The sequence below is a fragment of the Petromyzon marinus genome (genome assembly GCF_048934315.1).
Source record: "Petromyzon marinus isolate PM22_M1 ecotype Great Lakes invasive population chromosome 80 unlocalized genomic scaffold, UKy_Petmar_22M1.pri1.0 chr80_unloc.1, whole genome shotgun sequence".
Taxonomy (NCBI): domain Eukaryota; kingdom Metazoa; phylum Chordata; class Hyperoartia; order Petromyzontiformes; family Petromyzontidae; genus Petromyzon; species Petromyzon marinus.
In genome coordinates, this window is record NW_027422629.1 from 610,833 (window position 1) to 626,139 (window position 15,307).

Sequence of the window (15,307 nt, forward strand, 5' to 3'; positions counted from 1 at the left end):
AAAATATTCATATCCTTAGTTCTTTCGGTAAAGTCACGTTGAAGGGAAACAACAAAATAATAAAAAAAATATATGAAACAATAAAAAAAATTCTCACGACGTTTCGACCATAACACAAACGGTCATCTTCAGGTGTGTCGGTTCGCATTAATTAATTTATTTATAAACGGTGCATTTATTTATTTTAAAAAAACCGTTAGCGCCACGTGCAGCGATTTGGCAGTTTGTTTAGGACTAGTCCATCTATATTCTGAAACAGAGGAGGGGGGAGACGAAATTTTTATTTTATTTTATAATGTATGCTGTCTCCCCCCTCCTCTGTTTCAGAATATAGATGGACTAGTCCGTCTAAACAAACTGCCAAATCGCTGCGCGTGGCGCTAACGGTTTTTTTTATAAATAAATAAATGCACCGTTTAAAAATTAATTTATGCAAACGGACACACCTGAAGACGACCGTTTGTGTTATGGTCGAAACGTCGTGAGAATTGTTTTTATTGTTTTATATATATTTTATTATTTTGTTGTTTCCCTTCAACGTGACTTTACCGAAAGAACTGAGAATATGAATTACTGCAGTCACGAAGGCTTTAAATCAAAAATGTAGTTTAAAACGTTATCTTTGTTTCCTTTACATGCTTTTATTTAACTCGCTCTGTCTGTTGTTGTCGTTGTTGTTGTATCCTCAAATGTTGTAACTCAATTGTAACCCACTTCCCAATGTGCTATCGACTGCAAAACTTGGTATATACTTATGTCATGCTGATGACAGTACTATGTTATATCATGAGAAAAAACATATTTTTGAGCGTTATTATGTTATATTTTGATTTAAAGCTTTCGTGACTGCAGGGATTCATATTCTTGGTTCTTTCGGTAAAGTCACCACCACGTAGAAGGGAAACAATAAAATAATACAAATATAAAACAATACAATTATTGTAAAACAATAAAATTATTATTCTTGGTTCTTTCGGTAAAGTCACCACCACGTAGATAGGGAAACAATAAAATAATACAAATATAAAACAATAAAATTATTATTCTTGGTTCTTTCGGTAAAGTCACCACCGCGTTAGAAGGGAAACAATCAAATAATAAAAATATAAAACAATACAATTATTGTAAAACAATAAAATTATTATTCTTGGTTCTTTCGGTAAAGTCACCACCACGTAGATAGGGAAACAATAAAATAATACAAATATAAAACAATAAAATTATTATTCTTGGTTCTTTCGGTAAAGTCACCACCGCGTTAGAAGGGAAACAATCAAATAATAAAAATATAAAACAATACAATTATTGTAAAACAATAAAATTATTATTCTTGGTTCTTTCGGTAAAGTCACCACCACGTAGAAGGGAAACAATAAAATAATAAAATATAAAACAATAAAATTATTGTAAAACAAAATTATTATTCTTGGTTCTTTCGGTAAAGTCACCACGTAGAAGGGAAACAATAAAATAATAAAAATATAAAACAATAAAATTATTGTAAAACAGTAAAATTATTATTCTTGGTTCTTTCGGTAAAGTCACCACCACGTAGATAGGGAAACAATAAAATAATAAAAATATAAAACAATACAATTCTCACGACGTTTCGACTGCAACGCAAGCAATCATCATCAGGTGTGAAAACCACAGCAATCATCATCGGGTGTGATAACCACAGCAAGAAAATAATGTTTATACTTTTATTATTTGTGTTGTTTCCCTTCCACGTGGTGGTGACTTTACCGAAAGAACCAAGAATAATAATTTTATTGTTTTACAATAATTTTATTGTTTTATATTTTTATTATTTTATTGTTTCCCTATCTACGTGGCGGTGACTTTACCGAAAGAACCAAGAATAATAATTGTATTGTTTTACAATAATTTTATTGTTTTATATTTTTATTATTTTATTGTTTCCCTATCTACGTGGTGGTGACTTTACCGAAAGAACCAAGGATAATAATTGTATTGTTTTGCAATAATTGTATTGTTTTATATTTGTATTATTTTATTGTTTCCCTATCTACGTGCTGGTGACTTTACCGAAAGAACCAAGAATAATAATTTTATTGCTTTATAATAATTGTATTGTTTTATATTTTTATTATTTTATTGTTTCCCTATCTACGTGGTGGTGACTTTACCGAAAGAACCAAGCACGTCGCTACGTTATGTCTCAGCTTGGGTCTAATTGTTCTTCCATTACTCGTACGGTACATTTTTAAAAAAAAAAGCGTGTTCTTTAAGAAAAAAGTAGTTTATTTTTTGTAAAAATTACTAATTTTCTCGCCGGTGTCGCCATCTGTCTGCGCAGCGCATTAAGGCTGACCCCCCGCCGGTGAGTGGGCACGCTAATCCAGACCGACACTGCCAGCGGTCGCCCGCAGCAGGCGCTGGTGGTGTAAGTGGGGTGAGCGGGCGTGCGGGGTAACCCCGGGCGGCGGTGAGCCGGACACTCGGCCGTGTCCCTCGGTGCGGTGGTGGGGAGGAGGGGGAGGGGGAGGGGGGGGCGATCGCTCGATCGGAGGGGGCCCGGCGAGAAGTGAGGAGGAGGAGGAGGGGGGGGGAGTGGAGGAGGGGGGTGGATGGGGGGGTGGGGGGCCGTCAGCCCCCCACGTGTCACCCAACGGGAGCGTGGTGAGGGCGGCGAGAGTTGGCGGGTGAAGTCTCCACGTGTCACCCCCCACCCCCCGTGCCCCCCCCCGTGCCCCCCCCCCGTGCCCCGCCCCCGTGCCCCCCCCCCCCCGCTGGGAACAGCTGGGGGGGGGGGGGCACGGGGGGGGGCACGGGGGGGGGCACGGGGGGGGGCAGGGGGGGGGCGGGGGGGGGGGGAGAGGGGGCGGCACGGGCGATGATGAGACAGTGGTCAGGTGACGTCCTACGTGACGTGAGTTCTCAGTTCAGTCTCCTGGTGACAGGAGACTGAACTGAGATAACCACAGCAATCATCATCAGGTGTGATAACCACAGCAATCATCATCAGGTGTGATAACCACAGCAATCATCATCAGGTGTGAAAACCACAGCAATCATCATCAGGTGTGATAACCACAGCAATCATCATCAGGTGTGATAACCACAGCAATCATCATCAGGTGTGATAACCACAGCAATCATCATCAGGTGTGATAACCACAGCAATCATCATCAGGTGTGATAACCACAGCAATCATCATCAGGTGTGAAAACCACAGCAATCATCATCAGGTGTGATAACCACAGCAATCATCATCAGGTGTGATAACCACAGCAATCATCATCAGGTGTGATAACCACAGCAATCATCATCAGGTGTGATAACCACAGCAATCATCATCAGGTGTGATAACCACAGCAATCATCATCAGGTGTGATAACCACAGCAATCATCATCAGGTGTGATAACCACAGCAATCATCATCAGGTGTGAAAACCACAGCAATCATCATCAGGTGTGATAACCACAGCAATCATCATCATGTGTGATAACCACAGCAATCATCATCAGGTGTGAAAACCACAGCAATCATCATCAGGTGTGAAAACCACAGCAATCATCATCAGGTGTGATAACCACAGCAATCATCATCAGGTGTGATAACCACAGCAATCATCATCAGGTGTGATAACCACAGCAATCATCATCAGGTGTGATAACCACAGCAATCATCATCAGGTGTGAAAACCACAGCAATCATCATCAGGTGTGATAACCACAGCAATCATCATCAGGTGTGATAACCACAGCAATCATCATCAGGTGTGAAAACCACAGCAATCATCATCAGGTGTGAAAACCACAGCAATCATCATCAGGTGTGATAACCACAGCAATCATCATCAGGTGTGATAACCACAGCAATCATCATCAGGTGTGATAACCACAGCAATCATCATCAGGTGTGATAACCACAGCAATCATCATCAGGTGTGAAAACCACAGCAATCATCATCAGGTGTGATAACCACAGCAATCATCATCAGGTGTGATAACCACAGCAATCATCATCAGGTGTGATAACCACAGCAATCATCATCAGGTGTGATAACCACAGCAATCATCATCAGGTGTGATAACCACAGCAATCATCATCAGGTGTGATAACCACAGCAATCATCATCAGGTGTGATAACCACAGCAATCATCATCAGGTGTGATAACCACAGCAATCATCATCAGGTGTGATAACCACAGCAATCATCATCAGGTGTGATAACCACAGCAATCATCATCAGGTGTGATAACCACAGCAATCATCATCAGGTGTGATAACCACAGCAAGAAATTCATGTTCTTGCTGTGGTTATCACACCCGATGATGATTGCTTGCGTTGCAGTCGAAACGCCGTGAGAATTGTATTGTCTTTTATTTTCTTTATTATTTTATTGTTTCCCTTCCACGTGGTGGTGACTTTACCGAAAGAACCAAGAATAATAATTGTATTGTTTTACAATAATTGTATTGTTTTATATTTTTATTATTTTATTGTTTCCCTATCTACGTGGTGGTGACTTTACCGAAAGAACCAAGCACGTCGCTACGTTACGTCTCAGCTTGGGTCTAATTGTTCTTCCATTACTCGTACGGTACATTTTTTTAAAAAAAAGCGTGTTCTTTAAGAAAAAAGTAGTTTATTTTTTGTAAAAATTACTAATTTTCTCGCCGGTGTCGCCATCTGTCTGCGCAGCGCATTAAGGCTGACCCCCCGCCGGTGAGTGGGCACGCTAATCCAGACCGACACTGCCAGCGGTCGCCCGCAGCAGGCGCTGGTGGTGTAAGTGGGGTGAGCGGGCGTGCGGGGTAACCCCGGGCGGCGGTGAGCCGGACACTCGGCCGTGTCCCTCGGTGCGGTGGTGGGGAGGGGGAGGGGGAGGGGGGGGCGATCGCTCGATCGGAGGGGGCCCGGCGAGAAGTGAGGAGGAGGAGGAGGGGGGGGCAGTGGAGGAGGGGGGTGGATGGGGGGGTGGGGGGCCGTCAGCCCCCCACGTGTCACCCAACGGGAGCGTGGTGAGGGCGGCGAGAGTTGGCGGGTGAAGTCTCCACGTGTCACCCCCCACCCCCCGTGCCCCCCCCCGTGCCCCCCCCCGTGCCCCGCCCCCGTGCCCCCCCCCCCCCCGCTGGAAACAGCTGGGGGGGGGGCACGGGGGGGGGGCACGGTGGGGGGGCAGGGGGGGGGCGGGGGGGGGGGGGAGAGGGGGCGGCACGGGCGATGATGAGACAGTGGTCAGGTGACGTCCTACGTGACGTGAGTTCTCAGTTCAGTCTCCTGGTGACAGGCCCCTACACCCCCCCCCCCCACCCGTGCCAGGCTAGGTTCACCCCCCACCCGTGCCAGGTGAGTCTTGGCCGCCGTGAAGGTGGCGAGCTGCACGGAGGAGCCGATGGCGACGCGTGGAACGCCTCCCGTCGCTCCACGCCACATCGCGGCCGGGCCGCCCTGGCGAAGGATCCACACAAGAGCCTGGGGGGTGCTCTGGGGGGGGGGCACCGTCGGGTAAACATCAACAACAACATCAACAACATCAACAACATCAACAACTTCAACAACAACAACATCAACATTAACAACAACATCAACAACAACATCAACAACATCAACAACAACAACATCAACAACAACATCAACAACAACATCAACAACATCAACAACAACATCGACAACATCAACAACAACATTAACAACATCAACAACAACATAGAGTGTAGAGTGGTGAGTGTAGAGTGGTGAGTGTAGAGTGTAGAGTGGTGAGTGTAGAGTGGTGAGTGTAGAGTGGTGAGTGTAGAGTGGTGAGTGTAGAGTGGTGAGTGGTGAGTGTAGAGTGGTGAGTGTAGAGTGGTGAGTGGTGAGTGTAGAGTGGTGAGTGTAGAGTGGTGAGTGGTGAGTGTAGAGTGGTGAGTGTAGAGTGGTGAGTGTAGAGTGATGAGTGTAGAGTGGAGAGTGGTGAGTGTAGAGTGTAGAGTGGTGAGTGGTGAGTGTAGAGTGGTGAGTGTAGAGTGGTGAGTGGTGAGTGTAGAATGGTGAGTGTAGAGTGGTGAGTGTAGAGTGGTGAGTGGTGAGTGTAGAGTGGTGAGTGTAGAGTGGTGAGTGTAGAGTGGTGAGTGTAGAGTGGTGAGGAGTGGTGAGTGTAGAGTGTAGAGTGGTGAGTGGTGAGTGTAGAGTGTAGAGTGGTGAGTGGTGAGTGTAGAGTGGTGAGTGGTGAGTGTAGAGTGGTGAGTGGTGAGTGGTGAGTGTAGAGTGGTGAGTGGTGAGTGTAGAGTGGTGAGTGTAGAGTGGTGAGTGTAGAGTGGTGAGTGGTGAGTGTAGAGTGGTGAGTGTAGAGTGTAGAGTGGTGAGTGGTGAGTGTAGAGTGGTGAGTGGTGAGTGTAGAGTGGTGAGTGTAGAGTGGTGAGTGTAGAGTTGTGAGTGTAGAGTGGTGAGTGGTGAGTGTAGAGTGGTGAGTGTAGAGTGGTGAGTGGTGAGTGGAGAGTGGTGAGTGTAGTGGTGAGTGGTGAGTGTAGAGTGGTGAGTGTAGAGTGGTGAGTGTAGAGTGGTGAGTGGTGAGTGTAGAGTGTAGAGTGGTGAGTGTAGAGTGGTGAGTGGTGAGTGCAGAGTGTAGAGTGGTGAGTGGTGAGTGTAGAGTGGTGAGTGGTGAGTGTAGAGTGGTGAGTGTAGAGTGGTGAGTGTAGAGTGGTGAGTGGTGAGTGTAGAGTGGTGAGTGGTGAGTGTAGAGTGGTGAGTGTAGAGTGGTGAGTGGTGAGTGTAGAGTGGCGAGTGGTGAGTGTAGAGTGGTGAGTGTAGAGTGGTGAGTGTAGAGTGGTGAGTGGTGAGTGTAGAGTGGTGAGTGGTGAGTGTAGAGTGGTGAGTGGTGAGTGTAGAGTGGTGAGGAGTGGTGAGTCTAAACTCACCGTGTATGAATATTGATGGCCTACTGCGATGGACGATGAAGACTGAGTCTGCAGGTGAGTCTTCACCTGCACAAAGACAAAGGTCCCCCGTGTAGCCTCTAACACACTGCAGGGGCAAGTGCTGTGGTGAGTCTGTGGGTCTCTGTGTGGTGACTCTGTGGGTCTCTGTGTGGTGAGTCTGTGGTGAGTCTGTGGGTCTCTGTGTGGTGAGTCTGTGGGTCTATGTGGGTCTCTGTGTGGTGAGTCTGTGAGTCTCTGTGTGGTGAGTCTGTGGGTCTCTGTGTGGTGAGTCTGTGTGTCTCTGTGTGGTGAGTCTGTGGGTCTCTGTGTGGTGAGTCTGTGGGTCTCTGTGTGGTGAGTCTGTGGTGAGTCTGTGGGTCTCTGTGTGGAGAGTCTGTGGGTCTCTGTGTGGTGAGTCTGTAGGGTCTCTGTGTGGTGAGTCTGTGTGTCTCTGTGTGGTGAGTCTGTGGGTCTCTGTGTGGTGAGTCTGTGGGTCTCTGTGTGATGAGTCTGTGGGTCTCTGTGTGGTGAGTCTGTGGGTCTCTGTGTGGTGAGTCTGTGGGTCTCTGTGTGGAGAGTCTGTGGGTCTCTGTGTGGTGAGTCTGTGGGTCTCTGTGTGGTGAGTCTGTGGGTCTCTGTGTGGTGAGTCTGTGGGTCTCTGTGTGGTGAGTCTGTGGGTCTCTGTGTGGTGAGTCTGTGGGTCTCTGTGTGGTGAGTCTGTGGGTCTCTGTGTGGTGAGTCTGTGGGTCTCTGTGTGGTGAGTCTGTGTGTCTCTGTGTGGTGAGTCTGTGGGTCTCTGTGTGGTGAGTCTGTGGTGAGTCTGTGGGTCTCTGTGTGGTGAGTCTGTGGGTCTCTGTGTGGTGAGTCTGTGGGTCTCTGTGTGGTGAGTCTGTGGGTCTCTGTGTGGTGAGGCTGTGGGTCTCTGTGTGGCGAGTCTGTGGGTCTCTGTGTGGTGAGTCTGTGGGTCTCTGTGTGGTGAGTCTGTGGGTCTCTGTGTGGTGAGTCTGTGGGTCTCTGTGTGGTGAGTCTGTGGGTCTTTGTGTGGTGAGTCTGTGGGTCTCTGTGTGGTGAGTCTGTAGTGAGTCTGTGGGTCTCTGTGTGGTGAGTCTGTGGGTCTCTGTGTAGTGAGTCTGTGGGTCTCTGTGTGGTGAGTTTGTGGTTCTCTGTGTGGTGAGTCTGTGGGTTTCTGTGTGGTGAGTCTGTGGGTCTCTGTGTGGTGAGTCTGTGGGTCTCTGTGTGGTGAGTCTGTGGGTCTCTGTGTGGTGAGTCTGTGAGTCTCTGTGTGGTGAGTCTGTGGGTCTCTGTGTGGTGGGTCTGTGGGTCTTTGTGTGGTGAGTCTGTGGGTCTCTGTGTGGTGAGTCTGTAGTGAGTCTGTGGGTCTCTGTGTGGTGAGTCTGTGGGTCTCTGTGTAGTGAGTCTGTGGGTCTCTGTGTGGTGAGTTTGTGGTTCTCTGTGTGGTGAGTCTGTGGGTTTCTGTGTGGTGAGTCTGTGGGTCTCTGTGTGGTGAGTCTGTGGGTCTCTGTGTGGTGAGTCTGTGGGTCTCTGTGTGGTGAGTCTGTGAGTCTCTGTGTGGTGAGTCTGTGGGTCTCTGTGTGGTGGGTCTGTGGGTCTCTCTGTGGTGAGTCTGTGAGTCTCTGTGTGGTGAGTCTGTGAGTCTCTGTGTGGTGAGTCTGTGGGTCTCTGTGGGTCTCTGTGTGGTGAGTCTGTGGGTCTCTGTGTGGTGAGTCTGTGGGTCTCTGTGTGGTGAGTCTGTGGGTCTCTGTGTGGTGAGTCTGTGGGTCTCTGTGTGGTGAGTCTGTGGGTCTCTGTGTGGTGAGTCTGTGGGTCTCTGTGTGGTGAGTCTGTGGGTCTCTGTGTGGTGAGTCTATGGGTCTCTGTGTGGTGAGTCTGTGGGTCTCTGTGTGGTGAGTCTGTGGTGAGTCTGTGGGTCTCTGTGTGGTGAGTCTGTGGGTCTCTGTGTGGTGAGTCTGTGGGACTCTGTGTGGTGAGTCTGTGGGTCTCTGTGTGGTGAGTCTGTGGGTCTCTGTGTGGTGAGTCTGTGGGTCTCTGTGTGGTGAGTCTGTGGGTCTCTGTGTGGTGAGTCTGTGGGTCTCTGTGTGGTGAGACTGTGGGTCTCTGTGTGGTGAGTCTGTGGGTCTCTGTGTGGTGAGTCTGTGGGTCTCTGTGTGGTGAGTCTGTGGTGAGTCTGTCGGTATGTGTGTGGTGAGTCTGTGGGTCTCTGTGTGGTGAGTCTGTGGGTCTCCGTGTGGTGAGTCTGTGGGTCTCTGTGTGGTGAGTCTGTGGGTCTCTGTGTGGTGAGTCTGTGGGTCTCTGTGTGGTGAGTCTATGGGTCTCTGTGTGGTGAGTCTGTGGGTCTCTGTGTGGTGAGTCTGTGGTGAGTCTGTGGGTCTCTGTGTGGTGAGTCTGTGGGTCTCTGTGTGGTGAGTCTGTGGGTCTCTGTGTGGTGAGTCTGTGGGTCTCTGTGTGGTGAGTCTGTGGGTCTCTGTGTGGTGAGTCTGTGGGTCTCTGTGTGGTGAGTCTGTGGGTCTCTGTGTGGTGAGTCTGTGGGTCTCTGTGTGGTGAGTCTGTGGGTCTCTGTGTGGTGAGTCTGTGAGTCTCTGTGTGGTGAGTCTGTGGGTCTCTGTGGGTCTCTGTGTGGTGAGTCTGTGGGTCTCTGTGTGGTGAGTCTGTGGGTCTCTGTGTGGTGAGTCTGTGGGTCTCTGTGTGGTGAGTCTGTGGGTCTCTGTGTGGTGAGTCTGTGGGTCTCTGTGTGGTGAGTCTGTGGGTCTCTGTGTGGTGAGTCTGTGGGTCTCTGTGTGGTGAGTCTATGGGTCTCTGTGTGGTGAGTCTGTGGGTCTCTGTGTGGTGAGTCTGTGGTGAGTCTGTGGGTCTCTGTGTGGTGAGTCTGTGGGTCTCTGTGTGGTGAGTCTGTGGGACTCTGTGTGGTGAGTCTGTGGGTCTCTGTGTGGTGAGTCTGTGGGTCTCTGTGTGGTGAGTCTGTGGGTCTCTGTGTGGTGAGTCTGTGGGTCTCTGTGTGGTGAGTCTGTGGGTCTCTGTGTGGTGAGACTGTGGGTCTCTGTGTGGTGAGTCTGTGGGTATCTGTGTGGTGAGTCTGTGGGTCTCTGTGTGGTGAGTCTGTGGTGAGTCTGTCGGTATCTGTGTGGTGAGTCTGTGGGTCTCTGTGTGGTGAGTCTGTGGGTCTCTGTGTGGTGAGTCTGTGGGTCTCTGTGTGGTGAGTCTGTGGGTCTCTGTGTGGTGAGTCTGTGGGTCTCTGTGTGGTGAGTCTATGGGTCTCTGTGTGGTGAGTCTGTGGGTCTCTGTGTGGTGAGTCTGTGGTGAGTCTGTGGGTCTCTGTGTGGTGAGTCTGTGGGTCTCTGTGTGGTGAGTCTGTGGGTCTCTGTGTGGTGAGTCTGTGGGTCTCTGTGTGGTGAGTCTGTGGGTCTCTGTGTGGTGAGTCTATGGGTCTCTGTGTGGTGAGTCTGTGTGTCTCTGTGTGGTGAGTCTGTGGGTGCCTGTGTGGTGAGTCTGTGGGTCTCTGTGTGGTGAGTCTGTGGGTGCCTGTGTGGTGAGTCTGTGGGTCTCTGTGTGGTGAGTCTGTGGGTCTCTGTGTCGTGAGTCTGTGGTGAGTCTGTGGGTCTCTGTGTGGTGAGTCTGTGGGTCTCTGTGTGGTGAGTCTATGGGTCTCTGTGTGGTGAGTCTGTGGGTCTCTGTGTGAGTGAGTCTGTGGGTCTGTGTGGTGAGTCTATGGGTCTGTATGGTGAGTCTGTGGGTCTCTGTGTGGTGAGTCTGTGGGTCTCTGTGTGGTGAGTCTGTGGGTCTCTTTGTGATGAGTCTGTGGGTCTCTTTGTGATGAGTCTGTGGGTCTCTGTGTGGTGAGTCTGTGGGTCTCTTTGTGATGAGTCTGTGGGTCTCTGTGTGAGTGAGTCTATGGGTCTCTGTGTGGTGAGTCTGTGGGTCTCGTTGTGATGAGTCTGTGGGTCTCTGTGTGGTGAGTCTGTGGGTCTCTGTGTGGTGAGTCTGTGGGTCTCTGTGTGGTGAGTCTGTGGGTCTCTTTGTGGTGAGTTTGTGGGTGCCTGTGTGGTGAGTCTGTGGGTCTCTGTGTGGTGAGTCTGTGGGTCTCTGTGAGGTGAGTCTGTGGGTCTCTGTGTGGTGAGTCTGTGGGTCTCTGTGTGGTGAGTCTGTGGTGAGTCTGTGGGTCTCTGTGTGGTGAGTCTGTGGGTCTCTGTGTGGTGAGTCTGTGGGTCTCTGTGTGGTGAGTCTGTGGTGAGTCTGTGGGTTTCTGTGTAGTGAGTCTGTGGGTCTCTGTGTGGTGAGTCTGTGGGTCTCTGTGTGGTGAGTCTGTGGGTCTCTGTGTGGTGAGTCTGTGGGTCTCTGTGTGGTGAGTCTGTGGGTCTCTGTGTGGTGAGTCAGTGGGTTTCTGTGTGGTGAGTCTGTGGGTCTCTGTGTGGTGAGTCTGTGGGTCTCTGTGTGGTGAGTCTGTGGGTCTCTGTGTGGTGAGTCTGTGAGTCTCTGTGTGGTGAGTCTGTGGGTCTCTGTGTGGTGGGTCTGTGGGTCTCTCTGTGGTGAGTCTGTGAGTCTCTGTGTGGTGAGTCTGTGGGTCTCTGTGTGGTGAGTCTGTGGGTCTCTGTGTGGTGAGTCTGTGGGTCTCTGTGTGGTGAGTCTGTGGGTCTCTGTGTGGTGAGTCTGTGGGTCTCTGTGTGGTGAGTCTGTGAGTCTCTGTGTGGTGAGTCTGTGGGTCTCTGTGTGGTGGGTCTGTGGGTCTTTGTGTGGTGAGTCTGTGGGTCTCTGTGTGGTGAGTCTGTAGTGAGTCTGTGGGTCTCTGTGTGGTGAGTCTGTGGGTCTCTGTGTAGTGAGTCTGTGGGTCTCTGTGTGGTGAGTTTGTGGTTCTCTGTGTGGTGAGTCTGTGGGTTTCTGTGTGGTGAGTCTGTGGGTCTCTGTGTGGTGAGTCTGTGGGTCTCTGTGTGGTGAGTCTGTGGGTCTCTGTGTGGTGAGTCTGTGAGTCTCTGTGTGGTGAGTCTGTGGGTCTCTGTGTGGTGAGTCTGTGGGTCTCTGTGTGGTGGGTCTGTGGGTCTCTCTGTGGTGAGTCTGTGAGTCTCTGTGTGGTGAGTCTGTGAGTCTCTGTGTGGTGAGTCTGTGGGTCTCTGTGGGTCTCTGTGTGGTGAGTCTGTGGGTCTCTGTGTGGTGAGTCTGTGGGTCTCTGTGTGGTGAGTCTGTGGGTCTCTGTGTGGTGAGTCTGTGGGTCTCTGTGTGGTGAGTCTGTGGGTCTGTGTGGTGAGTCTGTGGGTCTCTGTGTGGTGAGTCTGTGGGTCTCTGTGTGGTGAGTCTGTGGGTCTCTGTGTGGTGAGTCTGTGGGTCTCTGTGTGGTGAGTCTGTGGGTCTCTATGTGGTGAGTCTATGGGTCTCTGTGTGGTGAGTCTGTGGGTCTCTGTGTGGTGAGTCTGTGGGTCTCTGTGTGGTGAGTCTGTGGGACTCTGTGTGGTGAGTCTGTGGGTCTCTGTGTGGTGAGTCTGTGGGTCTCTGTGTGGTGAGTCTGTGGGTCTCTGTGTGGTGAGTCTGTGGGTCTCTGTGTGGTGAGTCTGTGGGACTCTGTGTGGTGAGACTGTGGGTCTCTGTGTGGTGAGTCTGTGGGTCTCTGTGTGGTGAGTCTGTGGGTCTCTGTGTGGTGAGTCTGTGGTGAGTCTGTCGGTATCTGTGTGGTGAGTCTGTGGGTCTCTGTGTGGTGAGTCTGTGGGTCTCCGTGTGGTGAGTCTGTGGGTCTCTGTGTGGTGAGTCTGTGGGTCTCTGTGTGGTGAGTCTGTGGGTCTCTGTGTGGTGAGTCTATGGGTCTCTGTGTGGTGAGTCTGTGGGTCTCTGTGTGGTGAGTCTGTGGTGAGTCTGTGGGTCTCTGTGTGGTGAGTCTGTGGGTCTCTGTGTGGTGAGTCTGTGGGTCTCTGTGTGGTGAGTCTGTGGGTCTCTGTGTGGTGAGTCTGTGGGTCTCTGTGTGGTGAGTCTGTGGGTCTCTGTGTGGTGAGTCTGTGGGTCTCTGTGTGGTGAGTCTGTGGGTCTCTGTGTGGTGAGTCTGTGGGTCTCTGTGTGGTGAGTCTGTGAGTCTCTGTGTGGTGAGTCTGTGGGTCTCTGTGGGTCTCTGTGTGGTGAGTCTGTGGGTCTCTGTGTGGTGAGTCTGTGGGTCTCTGTGTGGTGAGTCTGTGGGTCTCTGTGTGGTGAGTCTGTGGGTCTCTGTGTGGTGAGTCTGTGGGTCTCTGTGTGGTGAGTCTGTGGGTCTCTGTGTGGTGAGTCTGTGGGTCTCTGTGTGGTGAGTCTATGGGTCTCTGTGTGGTGAGTCTGTGGGTCTCTGTGTGGTGAGTCTGTGGTGAGTCTGTGGGTCTCTGTGTGGTGAGTCTGTGGGTCTCTGTGTGGTGAGTCTGTGGGACTCTGTGTGGTGAGTCTGTGGGTCTCTGTGTGGTGAGTCTGTGGGTCTCTGTGTGGTGAGTCTGTGGGTCTCTGTGTGGTGAGTCTGTGGGTCTCTGTGTGGTGAGTCTGTGGGTCTCTGTGTGGTGAGACTGTGGGTCTCTGTGTGGTGAGTCTGTGGGTATCTGTGTGGTGAGTCTGTGGGTCTCTGTGTGGTGAGTCTGTGGTGAGTCTGTCGGTATCTGTGTGGTGAGTCTGTGGGTCTCTGTGTGGTGAGTCTGTGGGTCTCTGTGTGGTGAGTCTGTGGGTCTCTGTGTGGTGAGTCTGTGGGTCTCTGTGTGGTGAGTCTGTGGGTCTCTGTGTGGTGAGTCTATGGGTCTCTGTGTGGTGAGTCTGTGGGTCTCTGTGTGGTGAGTCTGTGGTGAGTCTGTGGGTCTCTGTGTGGTGAGTCTGTGGGTCTCTGTGTGGTGAGTCTGTGGGTCTCTGTGTGGTGAGTCTGTGGGTCTCTGTGTGGTGAGTCTGTGGGTCTCTGTGTGGTGAGTCTATGGGTCTCTGTGTGGTGAGTCTGTGTGTCTCTGTGTGGTGAGTCTGTGGGTGCCTGTGTGGTGAGTCTGTGGGTCTCTGTGTGGTGAGTCTGTGGGTGCCTGTGTGGTGAGTCTGTGGGTCTCTGTGTGGTGAGTCTGTGGGTCTCTGTGTCGTGAGTCTGTGGTGAGTCTGTGGGTCTCTGTGTGGTGAGTCTGTGGGTCTCTGTGTGGTGAGTCTATGGGTCTCTGTGTGGTGAGTCTGTGGGTCTCTGTGTGAGTGAGTCTGTGGGTCTGTGTGGTGAGTCTATGGGTCTGTATGGTGAGTCTGTGGGTCTCTGTGTGGTGAGTCTGTGGGTCTCTGTGTGGTGAGTCTGTGGGTCTCTTTGTGATGAGTCTGTGGGTCTCTTTGTGATGAGTCTGTGGGTCTCTGTGTGGTGAGTCTGTGGGTCTCTTTGTGATGAGTCTGTGGGTCTCTGTGTGAGTGAGTCTATGGGTCTCTGTGTGGTGAGTCTGTGGGTCTCTGTGTGGTGAGTCTATGGGTCTCTGTGTGGTGAGTCTGTGGGTCTCTGTGTGGTGAGTCTGTGGTGAGTCTGTGGGTCTCTGTGTGGTGAGTCTGTGGGTCTCTGTGTGGTGAGTCTGTGGGACTCTGTGTGGTGAGTCTGTGGGTCTCTGTGTGGTGAGTCTGTGGGTCTCTGTGTGGTGAGTCTGTGGGTCTCTGTGTGGTGAGTCTGTGGGTCTCTGTGTGGTGAGTCTGTGGGTCTCTGTGTGGTGAGACTGTGGGTCTCTGTGTGGTGAGTCTGTGGGTCTCTGTGTGGTGAGTCTGTGGGTCTCTGTGTGGTGAGTCTGTGGTGAGTCTGTCGGTATCTGTGTGGTGAGTCTGTGGGTCTCTGTGTGGTGAGTCTGTGGGTCTCCGTGTGGTGAGTCTGTGGGTCTCTGTGTGGTGAGTCTGTGGGTCTCTGTGTGGTGAGTCTGTGGGTCTCTGTGTGGTGAGTCTATGGGTCTCTGTGTGGTGAGTCTGTGGGTCTCTGTGTGGTGAGTCTGTGGTGAGTCTGTGGGTCTCTGTGTGGTGAGTCTGTGGGTCTCTGTGTGGTGAGTCTGTGGGTCTCTGTGTGGTGAGTCTGTGGGTCTCTGTGTGGTGAGTCTGTGGGTCTCTGTGTGGTGAGTCTGTGGGTCTCTGTGTGGTGAGTCTGTGGGTCTCTGTGTGGTGAGTCTGTGGGTCTCTGTGTGGTGAGTCTGTGGGTCTCTGTGTGGTGAGTCTGTGAGTCTCTGTGTGGTGAGTCTGTGGGTCTCTGTGGGTCTCTGTGTGGTGAGTCTGTGGGTCTCTGTGTGGTGAGTCTGTGGGTCTCTGTGTGGTGAGTCTGTGGGTCTCTGTGTGGTGAGTCTGTGGGTCTCTGTGTGGTGAGTCTGTGGGTCTCTGTGTGGTGAGTCTGTGGGTCTCTGTGTGGTGAGTCTGTGGGTCTCTGTGTGGTGAGTCTATGGGTCTCTGTGTGGTGAGTCTGTGGGTCTCTGTGTGGTGAGTCTGTGGTGAGTCTGTGGGTCTCTGTG

General features: G+C 51.2%; 1 pseudogene; it reads right to left on the reverse strand.

Moving 5' to 3' along the window:
- LOC142908329 (solute carrier family 25 member 35-like) overlaps window positions 1–15,307 on the reverse strand; it is a 67,576-nt pseudogene that overhangs the window by 3,700 nt on the left and 48,569 nt on the right.